The 27,918-nt window shown below is 45.1% G+C and overlaps 2 pseudogenes across 1 annotated transcript; both read left to right on the plus strand.

Moving 5' to 3' along the window:
- The first annotated feature begins 6,036 nt into the window (after positions 1–6,036).
- On the plus strand, positions 6,037–6,842 carry LOC104675746 (annotated as a pseudogene). Its single transcript, XR_749822.2, has one exon. The product of XR_749822.2 is annotated as a profilin-1 pseudogene (transcript).
- Positions 6,843–20,576: 13,734 nt separating this feature from the next.
- On the plus strand, positions 20,577–20,615 carry LOC115892535 (annotated as a pseudogene).
- Positions 20,616–27,918: the final 7,303 nt, after the last annotated feature.

Consider the following 27,918-nt stretch of genomic DNA (forward strand, 5'->3'; position numbering starts at 1 on the left):
GCCTGGGGTCACTCATCTGTTGCAGAATCTTCTTACCAGACCTGGACTTGGGCAAAGTCATTCCTGTAGTCATTAGGAAGCATTTCAGCTACTGGGTCCTTTGTGGACTTCTGTGAGTGGGGGGTTGGGATCAGAAGACACAAATGAGGTCAAATCTCAACAGCAGACATCACTAACTATGTGATCTTGGGCAAGTCACTTGGCCTAAGTCTTATTTCCCTCATCTGCAGACCATCATCAGAGAGTTACGGAGGAGATACAAAGAAATAATGAGAATAAAGGCTCTAGCAGGGATCAGATCCAGAACAAATGATGGCTGAGTTGCAAGAATGCTTGATAGAACCTTCAGGCCTAAATGAGCTGCTCCAGAACCAAGGGATCTTAATTCAGGGTCTGTGGCATACCAGGCATGGGGATATATGTAAAACGACCTGTATATCTTCCTGGGAGGAGAGGGTACAGGGTTTGTCATCAGATTCTCAAAGGAATTCAAGATCTCCTAAATGTTAAGAAACATTTTGGCCGGGCGCGGTGGCTCACCCCTGTAATCCCAGCACTTTGGGAGGCTGAGACGGGCGGATCACGAGGTCAGGCGATCGAGACCATCCTGGCTAACATGGTGAAACCCTGTCTCTACTAAAAAAATACAAAAAATTAGCCGGGCGTGGTGGTGTGCGCCTGTAGTCCCAGCTACTTGGAGGCTAAGGCAGGAGAATGGCATGAACCCGGGAGGCGGAGCTTGCAGTGAGCCAAGATCACGCCACTGCACTCCAGCCTGGGCAACAAAGCAAGACTCTGTCTCAAAAAAAAAAAAAAGAAACATTTATCCAGGGGAGCAGATAACTAACACTTTTACTTTTCAAGCATGTAGAACAGCAGTCCTGCCGCAGCACTGTGCAATAGTTCTTTCAGTAGGCTTAACATTCCAGGCTGGGCACAGTAGCTCAGACCTATAACCCCAACACTTTGGGAGGCCGAGGCAGGTGTATTCCTCGAGCCCAGGAGTTTGAGACCAGCCTCGGCAACATGGTGAAACCCCCTTTATACCAAAAATACAAAAAAATTAGTCAGGCATGGTGTGGTGTGACTGTGTTCCCAGCTATTTGGAAAGCTGAGAAAAGCTGAGGTGGGAGGATCCCTGGAGCCAGGGAAGTTGAGGCTGCAGTGAGCCATGATTGCACCACTGCATTCCAGCCTGGGTGACAGAGAGAAACTAGGCATACACACATACACACATATATATATTAAATCAAAAAAACACAAAAATTAAAAACTTATGTTCCAGACATAGAAGATACTAAAATGGGCCGGGCGCGGTGGCTCAAGCCTGTAATCCCAGCACTTTGGGAGGCTGAGACGGGTGGATCACGAGGTCAGGAGATCGAGACCATCCTGGCTAACACGGTGAAACCCCGTCTCTACTAAAAATACAAAAAAATAGCCGGGCGAGGTGGCGGGTGCCTGTAGTCCCAGCTACTCCGGAGGCTGAGGCAGGAGAATGGCATAAACCCGGGAGGCGGAGCTTGCAGTGAGCTGAGATCCGGCCACTGCACTCCAGCCCGGGCGACAGAGCAAGACTCCGTCTCAAAAAAAAAAAAAAAAAGAAGATACTAAAATGAGAGCAATTGGCTTCTTGACTTTCTGGAGCATTGAACTTCAGAGAGATTAAATGATTTAGCCAAGGTCACACAATGCTGAAGGAAGCCTGATGCTGGAATTGGACCCCCAAGTCTCTGACTGCAAAGTTGGCCACTTTGTGTCTTGATAGAGGGGCCTTCCCAGGGGTCAAGATCCTTCTGGTTGGCTGAGACCAACAAGATCAGCATTCTATAAGGCCTGGGAATGGTCACTGGTTGGGGTCACAGTGAGGGCCTCTGCCAGGGAGATGAGTCTGAACTACCAGCTCACCTCCTGGTGGTGCTGATGAGCTGCCTGTAGATTAACTGACTGGGGTTGTTAATCACCCATGATTCAGGGAGAAGGGGTTATCTTGCTAACTGCAGACTGACAGACCATGAGGGAACTCCATGTGTGTATTTATGTCAACAATACTGAGGTTTAATTTATATACAATAAAATGCATAGATTGGCTGGGCGCGGTGGCTTAACGCCTGTAATCCCAGCACTTTGGGAGGCCGAGGTGGGTGGATCACCTGAGGGCCAGCCTGACCAACATGGAGAAACCCTGTCTCTACCGAAAATACAAAATTAACCGGGCATGGTGGTGCATGCCTATAATCCCAGCTACTTAGGAGGCTGAGGCAGGAGAATCGCTTGAACCCGGAGGTGGAGGTTGTGGTGAGCCAAGATTGTGCCATTGCACTCCAGCCTGGGCAACAAGCGCAAAACTCTGTCTCAAAAAATAACAATAATAAATAAGTAAATTTAAAAATAAAAAATAGGCCGGGCGCGGTGGCTCAAGCCTGTAATCCCAGCACTTTGGGAGGCCGAGACGGGCGGATCACGAGGTCAGGAGATCGAGACCATCCTGGCTAACACGGTGAAACCCCGTCTCTACTAAAAAAATACAAAAAAAACTAGCCGGGCGAGGTGGTGGGCGCCTGTAGTCCCAGCTACTCGGGAGGCTGAGGCAGGAGAATAGCGTGAACCCGGGAGGCGGAGCTTGCAGTGAGCTGAGATCTGGCCACTGCACTCCAGCCTGGGCGACAGAGCGAGACTCTGTCTCAAAAAAAAAAAAAAAAAAAATAATAATAATAATAATAATAATAATAAAATAATAAAATGCATAGATTTTTAAAGTACAATTGAATGAGTTTGGACAAACTCATACACGTATGAAACCCACACCACTCTCACGGTATAGAAAGTTTTTGGCCGGGCGCGGTGGCTCAAGCCTGTAATCCCAGCACTTTGGGAGGCCGAGAGGGGTGGATCACGAGGTCAGGAGATCGAGACCATCCTGGCTAACACGGTGAAACCCCGTCTCTACTAAAAATACAAAAACTAGCCGGGCGAGGTGGCAGGCGCCTGTAGTCCCAGCTACTCGGGAGGCTGAGGCAGGAGAATGGCGTAAACCCGGGAGGCGGAGCTTGCAGTGAGCTGAGATCTGGCCACTGTACTCCAGTCCGGGCGACAGAGCGAGACTCCGCCTCAAAAAAAAAAAAAAAAAAAAAAAAAAACAAAGTTTTCATTATGCAGAGAATTCCTTGTGTCCCCTCTCAATTCCTTCAGTGCCAGAGGCAATCACTGTTCTGATTTTTGTCACCATAAGTTAGTTTTGCCTGTTCTAGAACTCAATAAAAATTGAATCGTCCAGTGTATACTTTTTGTGTCTGCCTTTTTCCATTCAACATAACATCCGTGAAGATTCATCAATCTTGTTGTATGTCAGTAGCTCATTCTCTGTTGTTGCTGAAGTGGTATTCTATTGAATGAAAACGCCACAGTTTAATTCATTCATCTGTTGATGGACATTCTTTTTATCCCCCAGTTTTGGGCTAATATAAACATTTATGTACGAGTTTTGTGTGGACACATGTTTATATTTCTCTCGGGTAAATAGAAGTGGTATTGCCGTGTCACAGGATAGGTGAATGTTTAATTATATAAAAAGTTACTAGGCTGGGTGTGGTGGCTCACGCCTATAATCCCAGCACTTTGGGAGGCCAAGGTGGACGGATTGCTTGAGCTCAGGAGTTGAGACCAGCCTTGGCAACATGGTAAAACCCCATCTCTACAAAAAAAAAAAAAAAAAATTAGCTGGGCATGGTGACGAACCTGTAGTCCCTACTACTCAGGGGGCTGAGGTGGGAGGATTGCTTGAGCCCAGGAGGTTGAGACTGCAGTGAGCCACGATCACGCCACTGCACTCCAGCCTGGCTGACAGAGTGGGATCCCGTCTTGAAAAGAAAAAAAAATTACTAAATTGTTTTGCAAAGCAGTTGTGCCATTTTACACTCCCACCAGCAATGTATGGCAGTTCCTGTTGCTTCAAAAACCCTTGCCGGCCTTTGGTATTATTAATCTTTTTTTTTTCTTTTTTTTTTTTTTGAGACGGAGTTTCGCTCTGTCGCCCAGGCTGGAGTGCAGTGGCCGGATCTCAGCTCACTGCAAGCTCCGCCTCCCGGGTTTACGCCATTCTCCTGCCTCAGCCTCCCGAGTAGCTGGGACTACAGGTGCCCGCCACCTCGCCCGGCTAGTTTTCTGTATTTTTTAGTAGAGACGGGGTTTCACCGTGTTAGCCAGGATGGTCTCGATTTCCTGACCCCGTGATCCGCCCGTCTCGGCCTCCCAAAGTGCTGGGATTACAGGCTTGAGCCACCGTGCCCGGCCAGTATTATTAATCTTTTTTTTTTTTTTTTTTTTGAGACAGAGCTTTTGATCTTGTTACTCAGGCTGGAGTGCAGTGGTGTGATCTTGGCTCACTGCAACCGCCACCTCTCAAGGTCAAGCAATTATCCTGCCCCAGCCTCCCAAATAGCTGGGATTACAGGTGTGCACCACCACACCCTGCTAATTGTTTTGTATTTTCAGTAAAGACAGGGTTTCACCATGTTGGCCAGGCTGGTCTTGAACTGCTGACCTCAGGTGATCCACCTGCCTCAGCCTCCCAGAGTGCTGGGATTACAAGTGTGAGCCACCATGCCGGTGATTTTTTTTTTTTTTTTTTTTTTTTTTTTGAGACAGAGTCTTGCTCTGTCACCCAGGCTGGAGTGCAGTGGTACGATCTTGGCTCACTGCAACCGCCACCTCCCGGGTTCAAGCGATTCTTCTGCCTCAGCCTCCCAAATAGCTGGGATTACAGGCATGCACCACCATGCCCGGCTAATTTTTGTGTTTTGAGTAGAGACGGGGTTTCACCATATTAGCCAGGCTGGTCTCAAACTCCTAACCTCGTGATCTGCCTGCCCGGCCACACCCTGTGATATTATTAATTTTTTTAACTTTAGTCATTCAAGTGGGTATGAAGTGATTTATCTTTGAGGATTTAATTTGCATATCTCTAATGACTAATGACATTAAGCATCTTTTGGTGTGCTTATTGAATATTTCTGTATACTTCTTCATCTATTCAAAATTTTTGAGCCATTTAAAAATTTGTGCTGGGGTCGGGCCCAGTGGCTCATGCTTGTAATCCCAGCCCTTTGGGAGGCCAAGGTGGGCAGATCACCTGCGGTCAGGAGTTTGAGACCAGCCTGGCCAACATGGTGAAACCCAGTCTCTATTAAAAAAAAAAATACAAAATTAGCTGGGTGTGGTGTTGCACACCTGTAATCCCAGCTACTTGAGAGGCTGAGGCAGGAGAATCACTTGAACCTGGGAGGTGGCAGTTGTAGTGAGCCAAGATCGCAGCACTGCACTCCAGCCAGGGCAAAAAGAGCAAAACTCCATCTCAAAAAACAAAACAAAACAAAAAAATTGTGTTGGCTGGGCACAGTGGCTCACCCCTGTAATCCCAGCACTTTGGGAGGCTGAGGCGGGTGGACTACCTGAGGTCAGGAGTTTGAGACCAGCCTGGCCAACATGGTGAAATCCCATCTCTACTAAAAATACAAAAATTAGCCAGGCACAGTGGCAGTTGCCTGCAATCCCAGCTACTTGAAAGGCTGAGGCAGAAGAATCACTTGAACCTGGGAGGTGAAGGTTGCAGTGAGCCAAGATCATGCTACTGCACTCCAGCCTGGGTGACAGAGCATGATTCCCTCTCAAATAATAATAATAATAATACAATAAATAAATAAAAATAAAAAGTTGTGTTGTTGGCCGCACATGGTGGCTCATGCCTGTAATCCCAGCAATTTGGGAGGCCAAGGTGGGAGGATCACTTGAGCCCAGGAGTTTGAGAACAGCCTGGGCAACATAGTGAGACTTTGTCACTACAAAAAAATTTTTTTTAGTTAGCTGGGCATGGTGTCACATGCCTGTGGTCCTAGTTACTTGGGAAGCTGAGATGAGAGGATTGCTTAGGCCTGGGAGGTCGAGGCTGCAGTGAACTGTGATCACGCCACTGCACTCCAGCCTGGACGACTGAGTCTTGAAAAAAAAAAAAAAAAAAAGGTTAGAAACCTACAAGAGGCCGGACGGCAGCGCGTGTCTCGAGCTCTCCGCCTCCCGCCGCCCGCCAGCCGAGGCAGCTCGAGCCCAGCCCGCGGCCCCAGCAGCACCGCCGAGAGCAGCCCCAGTAGCAGCGCCATGGCCGGCTGGAACGCCTACATCGACAACCTCATGGCGGACGGGACCTGTCAGGACGCGGCCATCGTGGGTTACAAGGACTCGCCATCCGTCTGGGCCGTCGTCCCCGGGAAAACCTTCGTCAACATCACGCCAGCTGAGGTGGGTGTCCTGGTTGACAAAGACCGGTCAAGTTTTTACGTCAATGGGCTGACACTTGGGGGCCAGAAATGTTCGGTGATCCGGGACTCACTGCTGCAGGATGGGGAGTTTAGCATGGATCTTCGTACCAAGAGCACCGGTGGGGCCCCCACCTTCAATGTCACTGTCACCAAGACTGACAAGACGCTAGTCCTGCTGATGGGCAAAGAAGGTGTCCATGGTGGTTTGATCAACAAGAAATGTTATGAAATGGCCTCCCACCTTCGGCGTTCCCAGTACTGACCTCGTCTGTCCCTTCCCCTTCACCGCTCCCCACAGCTTTGCACCCCTTTCCTCCCCCATACACACATATACCATTTTATTTTTTGGGCCATTACCCCATACCCCTTATTGCTGCCAAAACCACATGGGCCGGGGACCAGGGCTGGATGGACAGACACCTCCCCCTACCCATACCCCTCCTGTGTGTGATTGGAAAACTTGTTTGTTTTTTGTTTTTTTTTTTTTTCTGAATAAAAAAAGATTCTAACAAAAAAAAAAAAAAAAAAGAAACCTACAAGAGGAGAGGTTAAATAACTTACTCAAGGACACAGGTAATAAGAGACAGAGCTGGGATTAAATCCAGGTCAGCCTCACCTGGAACTTCCTGCTCCTAATCCTTACTACTTTACTGTCTTTGTAATTTAAGACCCAGGTGATGGTTAGCCTGGAAATTTTTTTTTTTTTTTTTTTTTGAGATGGAGTCTCACTCTGTCACCCAGGCTGGAGTGCAATGGTGTGATCTAGGCTCACTGCAAGCTCCGCCTCCCGGATTCACTTACACCATTCTCCTGCCTCAGCCTCCAGAGTAGCTAGGACTACAGGCGCCCACCACCACGCCCAGCTAATTTTTTATATTTTTAGTAGAGATGGGGGTTTCACCATGTTAGCCAGGATAGTCTTGATCTCCTGACCTTGTGATCTGCCCGCCTCAGCCTCCCAAAGTGCTGGGATTACAGGTGTGAGCCACCACGCCTGGCCTAGCCTGGAAATTTTAAAGATCTGCAAAGTTTTCTAATAGGATTGCATGGGATCTATTGCTTAACTTGAGGAGAATTTACATCTTAACAATACTGAATCTTCCAATTAATGAAATATCTATTTAGATTTTATTTAATTTTTCTCAGCAATGTTTTATAGACTTTAGTGTACAGGATTTATATACCTTTTATTAAATTTGTCCTTAAGTATTTGATATTTTAAATATAATACTGTCAATGGCATTTTTTTTTTTAATTTTAGTTTCCAATTTTGTGTTGCTAGTGTATAGTATTATCATTGATTTTTTTTTTTTTTTTTGAGATGGAGTCTCCCAGGTTGGAGTGCAGTGGCACCATCTCAGCTCACCGCAACCTCTGCCTCCTGGGTTCAAGTGATTCTCCTGCCTCAGCCTCCTGAGTAGCTGGGATTACAGGCATGTGCCACCACACCTGGCTAATTTTTTTATTTTTAGTAGAGACAGAATTTTCACCATGTTGGCCAGGCTGATCTTGAACTCCTGACCTCCAGTGATCCACCTGCCTTGGCCTCCCAAAGTGCTGGGATTACAGGCATGAGCCACCATGTCTGGCCAACTTCGTGGTTTTTTTTTTTTTTGAGATGGAGTCTTGCTCTGTCACCCAGTCTGGAGTGCAGTGCTTGATCATCTCGGCTCACTGCAACCTCTGCCTCCCAGGTTCAAGTGATTCTCCTGTCTCAGCCTCCTGAGTAGCTGAGATTACAGGCGTGCACCACCACACCTGGCTAATTTTTGTATTTTTAGTAGAGATGGGGTTTCACCATGTTGGCCAGGCTGATCTCGAACTCCTGACCTCACGATCTGCCCCCCTCGGCCTCCCAAAGTGCTGGGATTACAGGTGTGAGCCACTGCACCCAGCTTACTTAGTTTTAACAGCTATTTTTAGGTTCCTTAGCATTTTCTACAGAGATAATCTTTTTTTTTTTTTTTCTTTTTTGAGATGGGGTCTCACTGTCGCCCAGGCTGGAGTGCAGTGGCGCGATCTCAGCTCAATGCAACCACCACCTCCTGGGTTCAAGTGATTCTCCTGCCTCAGCTTTCAGAGTAGCTGGGACTACAGGCACATGCCACCATGCCCACTAATTTTTGTAATTTTAGTATAGATGGGGTTTCACTATATTGGTTGGGCTTGTCTTGAACTCCTGACCTCAGGTGATCCACCTGCCTCAACCTCCCAAAGTGCTGGGATTACAGGCATGAGCCACTGTGCCCGGCCAAGATAATCTTGTTCTTTGCAAATAAATATAGTTTTACCTATTTCTTTCAAATCTATATGCCTTTTATTTCTTTTTTCTTGCCTTATTGCACTGGCTAGAATTGCTAGTACAATAGTAAACAAAACACCCTTACCTTCTTGATATTAAGAGGAATGCATTCAGTCTTTCATCATTAAGTATGATGTTATCTGTATTATTCTAAATACTCTTTATCAGGCTAAAGAAGTTTCCTTCTCTTCCTACTTTGCTGAGAATTTTTACATGAATTTTCTCAAATGCTTTTTTCTGTATGTATTGAGGTGATCATAAGTTTTGTTTTGCTTTTTAGTTGGTTAATGAGGTGAATTAAATAGATTTAAAATGTTAAACCATCATTTCATTCCTGAGATAGATAGCTACTCAGGTTAATTCTTCTCTTCTTCTTTTTTTTACTTATTATTATTATTTTTTTGAAACAGGGTCTCATTCTGTCACCAAGGCTGGAATGCAGTGGCACAATAATGGTTTACCTCTGCCTTAACCTCCTGGAGCCAACCAGTCCTCCTACCTCAGCCTCACAAAGCACCGGGATTACAGGCGTGAGCCACCACACCTGATGTGCAACATGTTTTATTTATTTATTTAATTTTTTTGGAGACAGAGTCTTGCTTTATCGCTAGGCTGCAGTGCAGTGGCATGATCTCAACTCACTGCAACCTCCACCTCCTGAGTTCAAGCGATTCTCCTGCCTCAGCCTCCTGAGTAGCTGGGATTACAGGCATGTGCCACCATGCCTGGCTAATTTTGTATTTTTGGTAGAGATAGGGTTTCTTCACATTGGTCAGGCTGGTCTCAAACCCCCGACCTCAGGTGATCCGCCCGCCTCCGCCTCCCAAAATGCTGGGATTACAGGCATGAGCCACCGCACGTAGCCCGCAACATGTTTTAGAAAGCTAAAATTAGCTGGGCATGGTGGCTTACACCTGTAATCCCAGCACTTTGGGAGGCTAAGGTGGGTGGAGTGCTTTAGCCCAGGAGTTTGAGACCAGCCTGGGCAACATGGCAAAACCCCATCTCTATAAACACTTAAAAAGTTAACTGGGCATGGTGGCATCTGCCTGTAGTCCCAGTTCATTGGAAAGCTGAGGTGGGAGGATTACTTGAGCCTGGGAGGTTGAGGCTGCAGTGAGCCAAAATCCCACCACCACACTCCAGCCTGGGCAGCAGAGAGAGATCCTGTTTCAAAAAAAAGAAGGAAAGAACAATGAAATTTACTTAGTAGGGCCGGACACAGCGGCTCACACCTGTAATCCCAATACTTTGGAAGTCTGAGGCGAGCAGATCACACCTAGCCAAGAGCTTAAGACCAGCCTGGCCAACATGGCAAAACTCCGTCTCTCCTAAAAATACAAAAAATAGCTGGGCATGGTGGTGTGTGCCTGTAATCCCAGCTACTCCAGTGGCTGAGGCAGGAGAATTGCTTGAACCTGGGAGGCGCAGGTTGCAGTGAGCCAAGATCGCGCCACTGTACTCCAGCTTGGACTACAGAGTGAGACTCTGTCTCAAAAGAAGAAAAATAAAATAAGTTTATTTATTATACCATATATTGCAATGATGGCATCTGCTCATTTGTCATTCAACAAACATTTCTTGAACACTCACCTGGCATGTAATTTTTTGGAGGACAATTTATGACTTTGGTTTGCTATTTGTCAAAAGGCACTCTCTGTTCCTTCCTCCCGTTTACCATATGCTAAGCAGTTTACTAGAAGTTTTAAATGCTTTGGCTCATTTAATCATCAAAACAACCTAGCTAAGTAGATATTATTATTTCCTTTTACACATGAATAAAATGGAATATCAGATAAATCAAATGGAATCAACTTAAATAAAAAAACTTTAATCCCTTAATCAATAGTTTACATTTATTGAGTGCTTATCAGGTGTCAAGCACTGTAATAAATGCTTTATAAGTATTATTGCCTCTATTTACTTACGGAGTGAAGGCTTTGAATATGCTCATTTTACTAATGAGTATGAGGTTAAATTACCTACTAGCCAAGGTCATCCTTTTAGAAAGTGGTAGAGCTGATACCAGCACTGTACTTCACATTAGAAAACCTGTGTTCATACCTTGTTTTTACAGTGTGATCTTGTCATCTTACAGTCACTGAACAGCTCTGAGCTTTAGTTTCATTTGTTTTTTAGCTTTAAGCTTTTTAATGATTATATCATCTCAAAAGATTGTTTTAAAGGCCTGAAAGGAATTCCTATACCTGTAAGTACTGCACATGTATTATTCAAGCAAACATTGGTCACCAATTATGTGAAAAGCATATACTAGGTAGTAGAGGATGCATTAAAAATAACTTATTGTTCTTACGTGGTTTATAGAGATGAGATTAGATATAAATATAAATAAAGACTACAGATAAAAAGGAATCCCCTTCTCACAATTAAATTGGGCTATCCTAAATTGGGCTGTGAAATCAGACAGATCCAGATCCAGACAAACCCAGGTTTGAAACCTCAGCTTCACCACCCACTGGCTGTGTGACTTTAAGCAAATTATCCAAACTTTCTTCTTTCTCTTCTTCTCCTTCTTTTCTTCTTCTTCTTCCTCTTCATCCCTCTTCCCTCTTCCTTTCTTCTTCTTCTTCTTCTTTCTTCTTCTTTCTTTCTTCTTTCTTCTTCTTCTCTTCTTCTTCTTCTTCTTCTTCTCTTCTTCTTTCTTCTTTTCTTTCTTCTCTTTCTTCTTCTTATTCTTCTTCTTTCTTCTTCTTCTTCTTTCCTTCTCCTCCTCCTCCTCCTCCTCCTTCTTCTTCTTCTTCTTTTTCCTCTTCTTCTTCCTCTTCTTCTTCCCCTCCTCCTCCTCCTCCTCCTTCTCTTCCTTCTTCTTTTTTGAAACAGGGTCTTGCTTTGTCGCCCAGGCTGGAGTACAGTGGCTCCATCTTGGCTCACTGCAACCTCCACCTCCCGGGTTCAAGCGATTTTTCTGCCTCAGCCTCCCGAGTAGCTGGGATTACAGGCACCCACCACCACGCGTGGCTCATTTTTGTGTTTTTAGTAGAGATGGGGTTTCGCCATGTTGGCCAGGCTGGTCTCGAACTCCTGACCTTGTGATCCACCTGCCTTGGCCTCCCAAAGTGCTGGGATTACAGGTGTGAGCCACCACGCCTGGCCCAAGATTTTGTTTTAAGGTTAATTCAATTTTCTTTTTTGTTCTAAGAAAGCTTTTTCTACCAAAAGGTCTCAAAGATTTTTCTCTTACTTTCTTGCAAAAGTTTTAGCTTTTATGATTAGGTCTATGATCCATTTCAATTTAATTTTTATGGTATCATATACTGTATGAGTATGATAAAAGCATTGAAATGGTTTTTTCCTTATGGATATCTAATTGTTTCTGCATCACTTTTAGAAAAGACTATCCTTTCTTAACACATTTGTTGAAAACTAACTTACGATATATGTGTGAGTCTGTTCCTGAACTCTCTATTCTGTTATATTGATCTATAGATAATTTCTAATAGCAAAGTTTTGATTACCATGCTTTACAGTGCTTATAATTAAGTCTTGAAACTGGGTAGCTTAAGTCTTCCTCTCTTGCATCTTTTTTTTGGGGGGATAGAGATGGGGTCTCCCCCTATAGTGCTCAGGCTGGTCTTGAACTCCTACGCTCAAGCAATTCTCTCACCTTGGCCTCCCAAAGTGCTGAGATTACATGCCCATGCCCCCTGCTTTTCTTTTTTTTAAAGAGACAGGGTCTCACTGTGTTATCCAGGCTGGCGTGCAGTGGCTATTCACAGGTACAATTCCACTACTGATCAGCACAGGAGTTTTGACCTGCTCAGTTTCCAACCTGGGCTAGTTCACCTCTCCTTGGGCAACCTGGTGGTCCCCCAGCTCCCAGGAAGTCACCATATTGCAGAACTTAGTGCAAACAGACACCCGATGGACATAGCACACTATGGCCCAGAACTCTTGGACTCAAGCCCTCCTCCTGCCTCAGCCTCCCATGTAGCTGGGACAACAGGGTGCGCCACTGCACCTGGCTCTTTTATTTTTTAAAAAAATTTTCTCTCTCCCCCTTGATTTTGTGTAGTTTCATTATGATGAGATTCTTCTTCTTTTTCTTTTCTTTTCTTTTTTTTTTGAGATGAAATTTCACTCATTGCCCAGGCTGGAGTGCAATGGCACGATCTCAGCTCACTGCAATCTCCGCCCCCCCCAGGTTCAAGCGATTCTCCTGCCTCAACCACCACAGTAGCTGGGATTCCAAGCATGCGCCACTATGCCTGGCTAATTTTTTGTATTTTTAGTAGAGAAGGGGTTTCCCCGTGTTGGCCAGGCTTGTCTCAAACTTCCAACCTCAAGTGATCCACCCGCCTTGGCTTCCCCAAGTGCTGGAATTACGGGCATGAACCACCACGCCCAGCTCTTCTTTTTTTTTTTTTTAATAAGGCTAGCTAAGTGGAGCAGTGGGAGTAAAGAAGGAACAAATAAATCTGCAACTGATTGTGATCAATTAGTTGCAAACACCACTGCAGTTGGACCAGCTATCTTCTTTTTAAATATCAACCTAGAAGCAGAATAATTGGCACAGAAACTACTGTCACAATTAATTTGACTATATACTGGCTGATTGCTCTCCAGAATGGCTGCACTAATCTATACTTCCATCAGGGTCCCTATATACCTCATTTTGGCTAACACTTAGCATTACTCAGATTTCTAGTTTTTGCCAATCTAATGGCAAATTATGTGATATATCCATGTTGTTTCTTTTTTTTTTTTTTTTGAGGCGGAGTCTCACTCTGTCACCCGGACTGGAGTACAGTGGCCAGATCTCAGCTCACTGCAAGCTCCGCCTCCCGGGTTTACGCCATTCTCCTGCCTCAGCCTCCCGAGTAGCTGGGACTACAGGCGCCTGCCACCTCGCCCGGCTAGTTTTTGTATTTTTAGTAGAGACGGGGTTTCACCGTGTTAGCCAGGATGGTCTCGATCTCCTGACCTCGTGATCCACCCGTTTCGGCCTCCCAAAGTGCTGGGATTACAGGCTTGAGCCACCGCGCCCGGCCTTCCATGTTGTTTCTTTAAGCAGCTTTACTGAATTGACATACAATAAACTGCAAAGGGTACAATTTGATGAGTTTTGACATTTGCATACACCTGTGAAAACTATCTTTACAATAAAGTTGTATAAGTGCATCCGTCATCCCCAAAAGCTTCCTCATGCTCCTTTGATTGTTTTTTCTTTTTTTTTTTTTTTTTTGTGGGGGAGTAGTTTGTGTTTTTTTGTTTTTGTTTTGTTTTGTTTTGAGATGGAGTTTCGCTCTTGTTGCCCAGGCTGGAGTACAATGGCACGATCTCAGCTCACTGCAACCTCCACCTCCCGGGTTCAAATGATTCTCCTGTCTGAGCCTCCCAAGTAGCTGGCATTACAGGCATGCGCCACCACACCTGGCTAATTTTTGTATTTTTAGTAGAGACGGGGTTTCTCCACGTTGGTCAGGCTGGTCTTGAACTCCCAACCTCAGGTGATCTGCCCGCTTCAGACTCCCAAAGTGCTGGGAATTACAGGCGTGAGCCACTGCGCCCGGCCTGTTTTGGGTTTTGTTTTGTTTTTTTGCTGAGATTGAGTCTTGTTCTGTCGTCATACTGGACTGCAGTAGCGCTATCTCGGCTTACTACAACCTCTGCCTCCCAGGCTCAAGTGATTCTACTGCCTCTACCTTCTGAGTAGCTGGGATTACAGGCAGCTGCCACCACGGCCAGCTAATTTTTATATTTTTAGTAGACATGGGATTTCACCACGTTGGGCAGGCTGGTCTTGAACTCCTGACCGCAAAGTGATCTGCTTGTCTTGGCCTCCCAAAGTGCTGGGATTACAGGCATGAGCCATCGCCCCCGGGCCCTCATGCCCCTTTGAGTCTGAACTTTTCCATCTCCAAAGTGCAGCTTAGTTGTGAGGATGTATGGTGTTAGCTTAGCGTGGAGCCTGGCACACAGAAAGCACTGGGGAAATGGAGCTTATATTACCGCAAACATACAGCTGGGTAGTTAAGTATACACGCCCTAAAGCCAGACTGCCTGTGTTCAAACCTTATTCACTTCCTTAGGCAAGTTTTTCAAAGTCTCTGGGAATCAACTTCTCCATCTGTAAAATGGGAATGATTATATGGTACCTACCTCACAGGGCTGTTAGGATTAAAAGAGTTAATATGTGTGAAAATATTTTTCTTCTTTTTCACAAGTAATTGAATGATTTTTGCTCTATTTTTTGAAATTTTGAAAATATTCATTAGCACCTTCTCTGACATGTAGGGATTTGGAACTCCAACTTGGGAGCCTCTGAATTGAGTGTCGTGGTCTCCTTGCAAATTTGGTACTATTAGGTCTCTGATGAAAGCAGTGATGGTAATTCTCAGAATCACCACAAGAGGGAATAGAAATTTACTCTTGTGGCTTGTGAAGACAATTCAATTACATTTCTGATCTACCCACTTGGAAATAACAATTTGATATCTGAGCAACCAGCCCCTTCTTGGTATGTTACATACGGGACTTATGCAAGTAACTTAGTGTTTTGACTATCCTGAGTCTCTGGTTGAGCACTACAACGCACATATGAACAAAAGGACTCACAGTCTTTGGAGCATAACCTGTTTACAAGTAGCAGTAGAAGTACTAAAATAATAACAATGGCTAACATTTATTTTTTGTTTTTTTTTTTTGAGACAGAGTCTTGTTCTGTCGCCCAGGCTGGAGTGCAGAGTGCAGTGGCCGGATCTCAGCTCACTGCAAGCTCCGCCTCCCGGGTTCACACCATTCTCCTGCCTCAGCCTCCCAAGTAGCTGGGACTACAGGCGCCCGCCACCTCGCCCGGCTAATTTTTTGTATTTTTAGTAGAGACGGGGTTTCACCGTGTTAGCTAGGATGGTCTCAATCTCCTGACCTCGTGATCCACCCGTCTCAGCCTCCCAAAGTGCTGGGATTACAGGCTTGAATCACCGCGCCCGGCCGGCTAACATTTATTAAGTTACCACATGTTTGGCGCTATTCTGTTTTCCATTAACCTATCCTATTATGATAGGCATTCTCATTATCTTATTTCCTCACTTTAAAGGTACGAATATTGGGGTCTAGCCGGGCGCGGTGGCTCAAGCCTGTAACCCCAGCACTTTGGGAGTCCGAGACGGGCGGATCACGAGGTCAGGAGATCGAGACCATCCTGGCTAACACAGTGAAACCCCGTCTCTACTAAAAAATACAAAAAACTAGCCAGGCGAGGTGGCGGGCGCCTGTAGTCCCAGCTACTCGGGAGGCTGAGGCAGGAGAATGGCGTAAACCCGGGAGGCGGAGCTTGCAGTGAGCTGAGATTCGGCCACTGCACTCCAGCCTGGATCACAGAGCGAGACTCCATCTCAAAAAAAAAAAAAAAGAATATTGGGGTCTAGAGGTGAGGAAACTTGCCAAAGATCACATGGTCATTAGAATGATTTATAGTTAAGGAAAGATAATTTCATAGTAGGAGAAAAAAAGAGACTATTTTAATGAAGGGTTGTGTGTGGTTTTTTTTTTTCTGACACAGTCTTACCCTCAAAAGACAATTAAATATATGTACTTCACTCTAAGAGAGTTTGTGTAAATAAACTAGCTTTTGTAAAAAGTACCTGACAAGTTCTGACATATAGTAGGAACTAAGGACACGCTTAGTTGGAGGCCTGGGGAACCTTGGAAGCAGACCCTGAGACAGGATTTCTCAGTAAGAGATGTTTGTTTATTTGATTGATTGTTGAGAGACAGAGTCTCACTCTGTCATCCAGGCTGGAGTGTAGTAGCACAATCACGACTCTGTAGGCAGCCTTGACTCCCAGGTCAATTGATCCTCCTGCCTCAGCCTCCCGAGTAGCCTCAGCTGAGACTGTAGGCATGTGCCACCACGCCCAGCTAATTTTCTTAATTTCTGTAGAGATGAAATCTCACTGTGTTGCCCAGGCTGGTCTTGAACTTCTGGGCTCAAGCGATCCTCACCTTGGCCTCTCAAAGTGCTGGGATTACAGGCATGAGCCATCATGCCCAACCTTTTCTCTCTTTTCTTTTCTTTTCTTCTTTTCTTTTCTTTTCTTTTTGGCAGGGGTGGGGTGGGGACAGGGTCTTAAGGAAATACTCCAAGGAGAAGTCAGTAGGGCACAGGAGAAGTTGAGCTGGGCAGGGAAAAAGCAAAAAGCCAAGCAAAGGTGAGATTTCAAGCAAAGTCCTCGAGAGAGTAGTTTAATCCCTATTAATCCCTGAGAGAGCTCAAGAGTATAAATTCTACCCAGAGGCAAGAATGCCAGCCTTTCAGACGCCCGCATCTAATCAGTCATTTGCTAGAGACCAGGGAATAGGGAAGGAACAAAAACCATTCTAGTAACTTGAGGATCTTCCTCTTTTGAAGTGTCTCAGGAGCTGGTTACTGGGAGCAAAAACAAACAGAAGCCAAAGGAGGGTCAGGAGGAACTGGTAGGAGATCTGAGAGGATCTGGGCAGATGACAGTATACAGGGTGGTGGTTTTCGCTTCTGAGAAAAACTGGGCTCAAATTCTTGCTTTGCCACTTACCAGCTGTCTGCTGTTTCCCTTTCTTCATCCATAAAGCGGTCACAGTAATTAATACCTGCCCTTACTTCCTCACATGATCAAAAAAGATCAAATAGAACAGTACAGAGAAAGCCCTTTGAAGGTTAAAATGCTAGGCTGGACATGGTGGCTCATGCCTGTAATCCCAGTTATTTGGGAGGTCAAGGAGGGCGAATTGCTTGATCTCAAGCATTACAGAACAGCCTGGGCAATATGGCAAAACCCCATCTCTACCAAAAATATAAAAATTAGCCGCGTATGGTGGTGGGTGCCTGTAGTTCTAGCTACTCAGGAGGCTGAGGTGGGAGAATTATCTGAGCCCGTGAGGTCAAGGCTGTAGTGAGGTATGATTGTGCCCCTGCACTCCAATTTGGGTGACAGAGTGAGACTTTGTCTCAAAAATAAGTATATTAATTAAATTTAAACAAACAAACAACAAAAAAGTTAAAATGCTAAATAAATTCTACATGATTTATTCCACAGACGTTTACTAAGCATTTACTATAAACCAGGCACAGTTCTAGGTGCTGAGATTCACAATCTAGTAGGAAATTCATAAGCTATTAAGGAGTTTTTTATTCTAGTGAGGGAGACAGATAAGGAAATAGAAAATTATATGACCTAGGGATAAGTGATGTCATTAAAGTATGTTGGGGAAGGGGAGCCAGTGGCACAAAAGAGGATATGACCAGTTCTACCAAGGGGCAGAGAATCAGGAGAGATTTCCAGAGGAGCTGACATCCAGCTACCCAAAAGATGGGCATGGTTTGTCAGGTATATATGGCCAGAAAGGGCGTTTCTGGTAAGGAAAACAGCACAAGCAAAATCAAAGAGGTATAAAGTAGACTGATAAATCAGCAAATTTAAATTCAACCCAGAGGCCTTGAATGTCAGGACTAGGATCTTGAACTTAATCCTATAAGAAAGTGAGAGCCGGCCAGGTGCAGTGGCTCATGGCTGTAATCCCAGCACTTTAATTCGAGACCAGCCTGGCCAACATGGTGAAACCTCATTTCTACTAAAAATACAAGAATTAGCTGGGCATGGTGGCAGGTGCCTGTAATCTCAGCTACTCAGGAGGCTGAGGCAGGAGAATTGCTTGAACTGGGGAGGCGGAGGATTGCGCCATTGCACCCCAGCCTGGGCAACAAGAGCGAGACTAAAAAAAAAAAAAAAGAACAGAAAGTGAGAGCCATTGAAGGATTCTGAGCTGGGGAATGGCTTGACCAATTTTGTACTGGAAAATGATTACTCTGACTGGCAGTGATGTGAACAATGCTCTGGAGAAAGGAAGACCAGATCAGAGACAATTAGAGCGGTAGACAATGAAGAGCCCAGGGGAAGCACTCATATGACATAGATTACTGAGTGGAGAATGTGCCTTTTAATAGGATTATAAATCTTATTATTATTATTTTGCCAAGAGTGAGGAAAAATTAAAGTTTCGTATTTTCCCTATTAATCTCAAGGAAGAAACCAGGGATATCGATAAGTCTGGGGAGAACCAGCTGGGCCCAGTGGCTAACGCCTGTAATCCCAGCACTTTGGGAGACTGAAGTGGGTGGATTACCTGAGGTTAGGAGTTCGAGGCCAGCCTGGTCAACATGCCAAAACCCCGTCTCTACTAAAAATACAAAAAATCAGTTGGACGTGGTGGTGCGTGCCTGTTGAGGCAGGAGAATCACTTGAACCTGGGGGGCGGAGGTTGCAGTGAGCCGAGATCACACCACTGCACTGCTGCCTGGATGACAGAGTGAGACTCTATCTCAAACAAAACAAAACAAACAAAAAGATTGGGGAAAACCTGTAGACAAAATAAAATATTAATAATAAATCAGGGCTGGGAGCGATGCCTCATGCCTATAATCCTCGCACTTTGGGAGGCTGAGGCAGGCGGATCACCTGAGGTCAGGAGTTTAAGACCAGCCTGGTTAACACGGTGAAAACTCGTCTCTACTAAAAATACAAAAATTATCCAGGCATGGTGGCGCGTGCCTGTAATCCCAGCTACTTGGGAGGCTGAGGTAGGAGAACTGCTTAAACCCAGGAGGCAGAGGTTGCAGTGAGCCAAGATTGTGCCATTGCACTCCAGCCTGGGCAACAGAGCGAGTCTCAAAAAATAATAATAATAATTAAAAAATAAAAAAATAAATCAGCCCAGGCACAGTGGTTCATACCTGTAATCCCAGCAGTTTGGGAGGCCGAGGCAGAAGTATCACTTGAGCTCAGGAGATTGAGACCAGCCTCTCCTGTAGAGATAGGGAGATACTATCTCTGCAAAAAATACAAAATTAGCTGAGCATAGTGGTGTAGCCCCAGCTACTTGGGAGGCTGAGGTGGGAGGATCACTTGAGTCTGGGAGGTCGAGGCTGCAGTAAGCCATGAACGCACCACTGCACTCCAGCTTGGACAACAGAGTGAACTCTGTCTCAACAAAATTTTTTTTAATAAAAATAAAAATTAGCTGGGTGGGGTGGTGCACATCTGTGGTACCAGCTACTTGGGAGGCTGAGGTGGGAGGATCACTTGAGCCCAGGAGTTAGAGGCTGCAGTGAGCCATAATCATGATACTGTACTCCAACTTGGGCAACAGAGCAAACCTTGTCTCAAAAAAAATAAATAAATAGAAAGTGAGGCTGGGCTCGGTGGCTTATGCCTGTAATCTCAGCACTATTACATGCCTGTAATCTCCAGCACTCAGAGGCCGAGGCAGGTGGATCACCTGAGGTCACGAGTTTGAGACCAGCCTGGCCAACATCGTGAAATCCCTTCTCTACTAAAATAATAGCTATTATTAATAAATTGTAATAATACAAAAATTAGCCCGGCGTGGTGGCACGCACCTGTAATCCCAGATACTCGGGAGGCTGAGGCCGGAAAATCACTTGAACCCAGGAGGTGGAGGTTGTAGTGAGCCAAGATCACTCCACCTCACTCCTGCCTGGGCAACAGAGTGACACTCCATCTCAAAAAAAAGAAAGAAAAGAGAAGATAAAAAGAAAAGAACAAAAGAAAAGAAAAAAGAGAGATCCTTTAAAAAAATTTTTTAGGCAGGGCGCGGTAGCTCAAGCCTGTAATCCCAGCACTTTGGGAGGCCAAGGCGGGCGGATCACGAGGTCAGGAGATCGAGACCATCCTGGCTAACACTGTGAAGCCCTGACTCTACTAAAAAATACAAAAAAACTAGCCGGGCAAGGTGGCGGGCGCCTGTAGTCCCAGCTACTCGGGAGCCTGAGGCAGGAGAATGGCGTAAACCCAGGAGGCGGAGCTTGCAGCGAGCCGAGATCCGGCCACTGCACTCCAGCCTGGGCGACAGAGTGAGACTCCGTCTCAAAAAAAAAAAAAAAATTTTAAAAAGGAAGATTTTTTTTTCCCGTCGGAAGGTTTTCCAGAGAAGAGAACCATCTTCAGTGTTACAGCTCTTTTAGAATTTGTCTAAGAGACAAATTTCAGTGAACACTGGGAAACGTGATAGGCAAATTTATTCATTTATTTTTATTTTTTTGAGACGGAGTCGCGCTCTGCCGCCCAGGCTAGAGGTGCAGTGGCCGGATCTCAGCTCCCTGCAAGCTCCGCCGCCTGGGTTAACGCCATTCTCCTGCCTCAGCCTCCCGAGTAGCTGGGACTACAGGAGCCCGCCACCACGCCCGGCTAATTTTTGGTATTTTTTTAAGTAGAGACAGGGTTTCACCATGTTAGCCAGGATGGTCTCGATCTCCTGACCTCGTGATCCGCCCGCCTCGGCCTCCCAAAGTGCTGGGATTACAGGCGTGAGCCACCGCGCCCGACCCTGAGAGGCAAATTCTAAAAGAGGTGTAACACTGAAAATTTTAACTATACCAATACCCATAATCAACTGATGGACGTCTGGGAGCTGAGCTTTCCAACATTTTGCTTCCTCTGTCCAGTTCTCTGCTGTTGTTTCTCTTTTGAACAGCAGATGGCAGGATAATCCCACAACAGGTGGTTATGATTTAATTTAATTGCAATGAGAAGAAAATTGCTTCTTTTCCCACATGTATTTCTTTCCCGAGATAAACAGCACATAGGGTATCTGCCTCTTTACTGGAAGTAAGATATGTAAGAAGGTAGCTTTTCAGCTAGGAACATCAAGGTAACTAACATAAATTCTGAGCCTTAGATTATTACATTGTGCAAAACAAAGTTTCTGAGAAAGGAGCAAACGGAGGTTGAAAGCCAACTGTTAAAATTCCACATATTCTAGGTTTCCTCAGTTAATAATCATAAAAAGTTTACAGCCAGAAAGTCACAGAGGCCCTTCTGTTGCAATTGTTAGGGTTTAGAGTCAGTGGGAACACCCTTCTCACCCAGGGGATTTTAAAAGCCAATCCCACCCCCTCCCCACAATCCTCTCCTCTGACACTCATTTCCCATCCCCTCACAAAATTGCCAGGGTAATTGACTCTTAGATGAGATGAGTTTGACTTTCTACCCTGATTTTGTAACAGAAGTTCTTTTGGTGAGGTTCTTTGTTTGAAAATGCACAATGAAAATGGCTTTAGAATGACTTCAGAGGACTCTTTCTTTTTCTGGTGCCAATAACAGATTCCAAAGCAGCTATTATTCTATTATTCGGGGTGGGCGATAGGACCCCTTGAGACTGTTTAAGTATCGGTTTTCAAAGTGCCTAGGAACCTGAAATGTCCTGTATGGTATATTTGCAGGTACATAATTGGCCAAGTGCTCCAGGGGTTATAAAGGTTGCCTTCCTGTAGTTGGAATAGACATATTTAGCCTCTTACTGAAATTGAAGGCTACAATGTCGATAACAAATCTGATTCTAACTCTCCTGTGTCACTTCAGCCCAAAGGTGCCTTTGTCTCCCAGGAGAAAGAGGTTAGAGGTAAGTGAATGGCCCTTAACCAGAGCCATATAGAAAACATTGCTAAGGAAGACTTCTGTCCTGAGAGTGGAGGTTTAGGGCTGTCGTGTGTGAAGCAAATTTGCTTTGTTCACAGCCAATCTGACTGAATGCAAGTATTGCTGAGGTGACTGGAGCTGAGAAGCAGCAAACTGCTTTAAAAGCAGCTTTCAGTGGGAAACTTTAAGCATACAATGACTTTATTTTTGTTAAACATAATTCTCCAACCTTGCTTTTTATTGCACTAACCAAAATAAATCTGGATAAACTTAAAAGGCTGCCTTGATGTCAATAAGAAAATGGATATTGTCTCTCCCAAAAGTGTTTGAATGGTAGTACATAATCCTAGCTACATCCAGGTAAGAATACACCTCCGCCTGTAGAAAGCTTTCCTGGAACGGAATATCACCGAGTATTCACTTTGGGGCTTGATGGTTCCAGCCAGTCTTACTAAAACTTCTAAAGAAATAGTTTGCCTGGTCTTTCACTCCTCCATTTGTAGTTAATACTTATGTGTACTTAGTGGTGTTCTGAACTCCTTTTATTTCTCAAGGTCTCTGGCATTTGATGATACCTGTGTAGCAGGAGCTTTCATCATACCAAACACAGGGTGGTGTTTAGTAGAGAAGGGGCCAGGAGAGAGGAAAAAAGCCTAGGCTTTTCCCTAAGTTGCTTAACTTGGAAAACCAGTGGGCTCCTTTTAAGATTAAATGCGTCTTTAAAATACCAGGATCTTCAGTTATGAAGATATGGACGAAACTGCCTCCCCCAGACAAACCTGAGGTGGGGGATGTAGGTGTCACATTCAAATCAAAAAGGTGCCTCTCAACAGGAAAGATTTAATCAGCTCTCCTTCCCAGGATCGGCTGCCAGGTTTGAACATTTACTTGTCTGTGTTCCAGGCAGGAGAACTGCTAATTATGGGAGCAATTCCCATGGCTACAGAGAAGAACGGTCTGAGCTGGGGAGTCAAAGCTCTGATCAAGAGGGGACTGAGAGGAAAAAAGCCCCCAACATTCTCAGAGAAAATTCTGGAGTTGACAAGACACATGCCTTCTCTGCAGGAATGCCCCCAATATCTGGCATTCGAAGATCTAGAAACATCCTTCCCTTCACCTTCCTAACTTATGTGTTAAGAATCTCTTTGTTTGACAAACAGAATTTTCAAAGCAGTTTCTTTCATTCAAACACTACCTGATAAGTTTGTTTTGGAAAAAACACAGAATGAGGACTTTACTAAGAGTGATTCTCACAAATGACGGTACCTGAAAAGAGGCAAACTTTTTTCAGGGCAGCCAAAATGCCACAAGATTTGGAACCTGTTGCCTCATCCTTGGCAAAGACACCACTGGATCCTTTCCGCTCTGTGTAAAACAAGCTGTGTCAAAGTTTACTTTTCTTGTGGCACAAAATCGAGTCACAGTGAGCTTCTTCACCATTAGCTTCAATTTATATTCTGCCTCTCTTCTTTGTCCATTATTCAGGGCACCTGCTCTCTGTCCCTCCCCCACTCCTCCAGCTGTCTGTCTGTCTCATTTGTGTCAATTAGGAATTCAATACTGCTTGATTTAATTGAATGACTTTCCCTGTACAGAATCCCAACTACAGACAGGGCATCAACCATCACTCCCATTCCCCAGAATAAAAAACTCTAAAAAGCCAAAGGCATGCAAGGATGCCTAAGAAAAGAGCAAGAGGTCCTTGCTAGCTTTGCCAGTGAGCCTGAGAAAGATGACAAGACTGCGTTTCCTGACACCCAGTTATGTATTAGGTGGCCTACCAAGAGTCAGCACTGCATCCAAGATCATTTAAGTCTACTCTATTTTTTTTTTTTTTTTTGAGACAGAGTCTCGCTTTGTCACCCTGGCTGGAGTACAGTGGCTGGATCTCAGCTCACTGCAAGCTCCGCCTCCCGGGTTTACGCCATTCTCCTGCCTCAGCCTCCTGAGTAGCTGGGACCACAGGCGCCCGCCGCCGGGCCTGGCTAGTTTTTTGTATTTTTTAGTAGAGACGGGGTTCACCATATTAGCCAGTATGGCCTCGATCTCCTGACCTTGTGATCCGCCCGTCTCGGCCTCCCAAAGTGCTGGGATTACAGGCTTGAGCCACCACGCCCGGCCAAGTCTACTCTATTTAGTAAAGGTTTTCAAAGAGGATCTTAAGGCTTAGAAACCAAGAACCAACTGGAATAAATACACTTTGTATACCACTTCCTAGTATACAACATGCTTTCCCATCCTCAGAAGAATGACTTTGTCTTTCTGTTAATTCAGTAATTGAAAACATCAGTCCTATTCTTTAGTCAACTGCCTCTATTCACCTACTATGTGCCAGGCAGTGTTATTGGAACTGAAAACATTGTTCTAAGAACAGAAAATAATATAAAGTTCTTATTCTCATGCAACTTACATTCTAATGGGAAGGATCAAAATAATAGATAAGTAAACCTACAGTGTATTAAATGATAATGAGGGTATTGAGAATCATAAAGCAGTGTTAAGGGAGATAGAAATTATGGTTTGGGCAGACCCAAACCATAATTTTTTAGTTTACAAAAGGTAGACAGAAAAAACTCACTGATGAGGTGATTTGAGCTGAGACATAAAAGAAGAGGGAGAACAAGCCATACAAACATGAGGGGGAGGAGCTGCCAAGCAGAGGGCAGAGCAAATGCACAGGTCCTGACACAGGAGTTTCCTTGTTGAAGGAGACCAGTGTAGCTAAATAGAATAAGCCAAGGGAAAGATGTAAGAGAGGTCAGGAAAGTGGGAGTGGAGAGGGCAGACTTGTAAGGCCTTGTAAATCATTGTAGGGTCGTTGTTTATTTTGTTTTGTTTCGTCTTAGACAGACTCTCGCTCTTTTGCCCAGGCTGGCTGGAGTGCAGTGGCACAGTCTCGGCTCATTACAACCTCCGCCTCCCAGGTTCAAGCGATTCTCCTGCCTCAGCCTCCTGAGTAGCTGGGATTACAGGTGTGCACCATCACACCCAGCTAACTTTCATATTTTTAGTATAGACAGGGTTTCACCATGTTGACCAGGCTGGCCTTGAACTCCTGGGCTCAAGTGATCTGCCCGCCTTGGCCTCCCAAAGTGCTGGGATTACAGGTGTGAGCCATTGTGCTCGACCTCTGTTTTTTATTCTGAGTGAGGTGAGAAGTCACTGGAGGGTTTTTAGTAGGGGAAATACTTATGTTTTATGATACGACATAAAATTATTTAATTTTTTTACAACGGGGTCACCCAGGCTGGAGTGTAATGATGCAGTCATAGTTCACTGCAGCCTTGAACTCCTAGGCTCAAGTGATCCTCCTACCTCAGCCTCCTAAGTAGCTAGGACTACAGGTGTGAACCACTATGCCCAGCTAATTTTTAATTTTTTTGGAAGATATTGGGTTTCACTATGTTGCCCCGGCTGGTCTCAAACTCCTGGCCTCAAGTGATCCTCCTGCCTTGGCCTCCCAAAACACTGGAGTTACAGGCATAGGCCACCACACTCAGCCTCTAAAAAAATTTATGGGTACATAAGTTGTAAATATGATTTATGTTTTTAAAGGATTATTATGGCTGCTGTGTAGAAAATAGAAGGTGGGGGCGCAAGAGCTGAAGCAGGGAGACCAGTTAGGAGGCAATTGCAGGAATCAAAGCAAGAAATAATGGTGGTTTGGGTCAGGGTGGTGGTAGCAGTGCAGGTGGTGACAAGTGGTCATATTTTGGAGGTAGAGGTGGCAGGATTTGCTGATGGATATGATGAGGAATATAAGAGAAATAGAGAGGAGTCAAGAATATTGTGAAGCTTTGGCCCAGGCAACTATTAGATAATAGTGGAAAGAACAGAGTCCTTGAATCAGAAGCTGTGACAGACTAAATCTCAATTCCACGGTTTCTGGATTGTGTAATCTTGGGCAAGTCACTGAACCTCTCTGAGCATCAGTTTCTTCATCAGTAAGAAACCTTTTGAAATATTGTGGCTCTAGGATCTTCTCAATTCTCTCTTTGTTATCATTCTCTAATGGCTTCTCACTGTATTTAGAATAAAATACAAACTCCTCTGAGGTCCAAGAAAGTCCTGTATGGAGTGGCGTCACCTACCTCTCCAACCTATCAGTCACATTGAGCTTCTTTTTGTGTTCGGCTGGTAACAAATAGAACCTGGTAACCCAACCCAAACCCTCCTCTCCCCTCTCCTCCCCTCTTTCTTTCTTTCTTTCTTTTTTTTTTTTTTTTTGACAGGGTCTTGCTCCGTCACTAAGGCTAAAGTGCAGAAGTGAGATCAGAGATCATGTCACAGCTCACTGTAGCCTTGACTTCCCAGGTTCAAGCGATCCTCCCACCTCAGCCTCCTGAATTGCTGGGACTATAGGCACATGCCACCACACTCAACTAATTAAAAAAAAAAAAAATTGTAGGCTGGGCACAGTGGTTCACACCTATAATCCCAGCACTTTGGAAGGACGAGGAAAGTGGATCACTTGAGGCCAGGAGTATGAGACCAACCTGACCAACATGGTAAAACCCCACCTCTACTTAAAATACAAAAAATTAGCTGGGCGTGGCGGCTGGCGCCAATAGTTCCCGCTACTCTGGGGGCTAAGGCGAGAGAATCGCTTGAACCCAAGAGGTGGACGCTGCATTGAGCCGAGATCATGCCACAGAAGTCCAGCCTGAGAGACAGAGCGAGACCCCTCTCAAAAAAAAATATATATATATATACACACACACACACACACATATATATATTGTAGAGACTGTGGGGGGGTCTCCTTATGTTGCCCAGTTGAATTCCTGGGCTCAAGCAATCCTCCCACCTTGGCCCTGCAAAGTGCTGGGATTACAGGCATGAGCCACAGCACCCAGCCGGAATTTGGTAACTTTCCATCTTTTTTTTTTTTTTTTTTTCTAGAGGGAGTTTCGCTCTTGTTGCCCAGGCTGGAGTATAATGGTGGGATCTTGGCTCACTGCAACCTCCGCCTCCCAGGTTCAGGCGATTCTCTTGCCTCAGCCTTCCCAGTAGGTGGGATTACAGGTGTGTGCCACCACGCCCAGCTAATTTTTGCATTTTTAGTAGAGACGGTTTCACCATGTTGGTCAGCCTGGTCTTGTACTCCTAACCTCAGGTGATCTACCCTCCACAGCCTCCCAAAGTGCTGGCATTACAGGCGTGAGGCACCATGCCCGGCCATAACTTTCCATCTTAAGAACTATCACTGGCTAGGCACTGTGGCTCATGCCTGTAATCCCAGCACTTTGGGAGGCCGAGGCAGGCAGATCACCAGAGGTCAGGAGTTCAAGACCAGCCTGGCCAACATGGTGAAACTCCGTCTCTACTAAAAATACAAAAATTAGCCGGGCGTGGTGTTGCATGCCTGTAATCCCATCTACTCGGGAGACTGAGGCAGGAGAATCACTTGAACCCAGGAGGCAGAGGTTGCAGTGAGCCGAGATCCTGCCATTGCACTCCAGCTTGGGTGATAAGAGCGAATCTCCGTCTAAAAAAAAAAAAAGCACCAAATTTAAGAAAGAAAAAAGCACCAGCTCTTTATCTATATCTCCTTTTGCCTCTGGTTCAGGCATTGATAAATGGAACATTGTACTGCTTCTCAACATCTACTCTGCCCAAGGTGGAAAGCATTCCTTGTACCAGAGCCCAGTAGTAGAAAGGGTTAATATTTCTGTTGTGAGTTAGACTTCCAGCCTTTAAGACATATGCCTTAGAAACTGGTGCCACCTGTCTGTCATTTTGGTTTTAACTTTACAACTAGCTGTTCCAATACACTGTTGATATTTCTTTTTTATATAAGGCAGATGTGGTTTCATAGGGCATCTAGAGGTGGTTTAAATTCTGTAAGTAAATACTGTGGTGTAGTTGT

This window comes from Rhinopithecus roxellana, chromosome 12 (genome assembly GCF_007565055.1).
Source record: "Rhinopithecus roxellana isolate Shanxi Qingling chromosome 12, ASM756505v1, whole genome shotgun sequence".
Taxonomy (NCBI): domain Eukaryota; kingdom Metazoa; phylum Chordata; class Mammalia; order Primates; family Cercopithecidae; genus Rhinopithecus; species Rhinopithecus roxellana.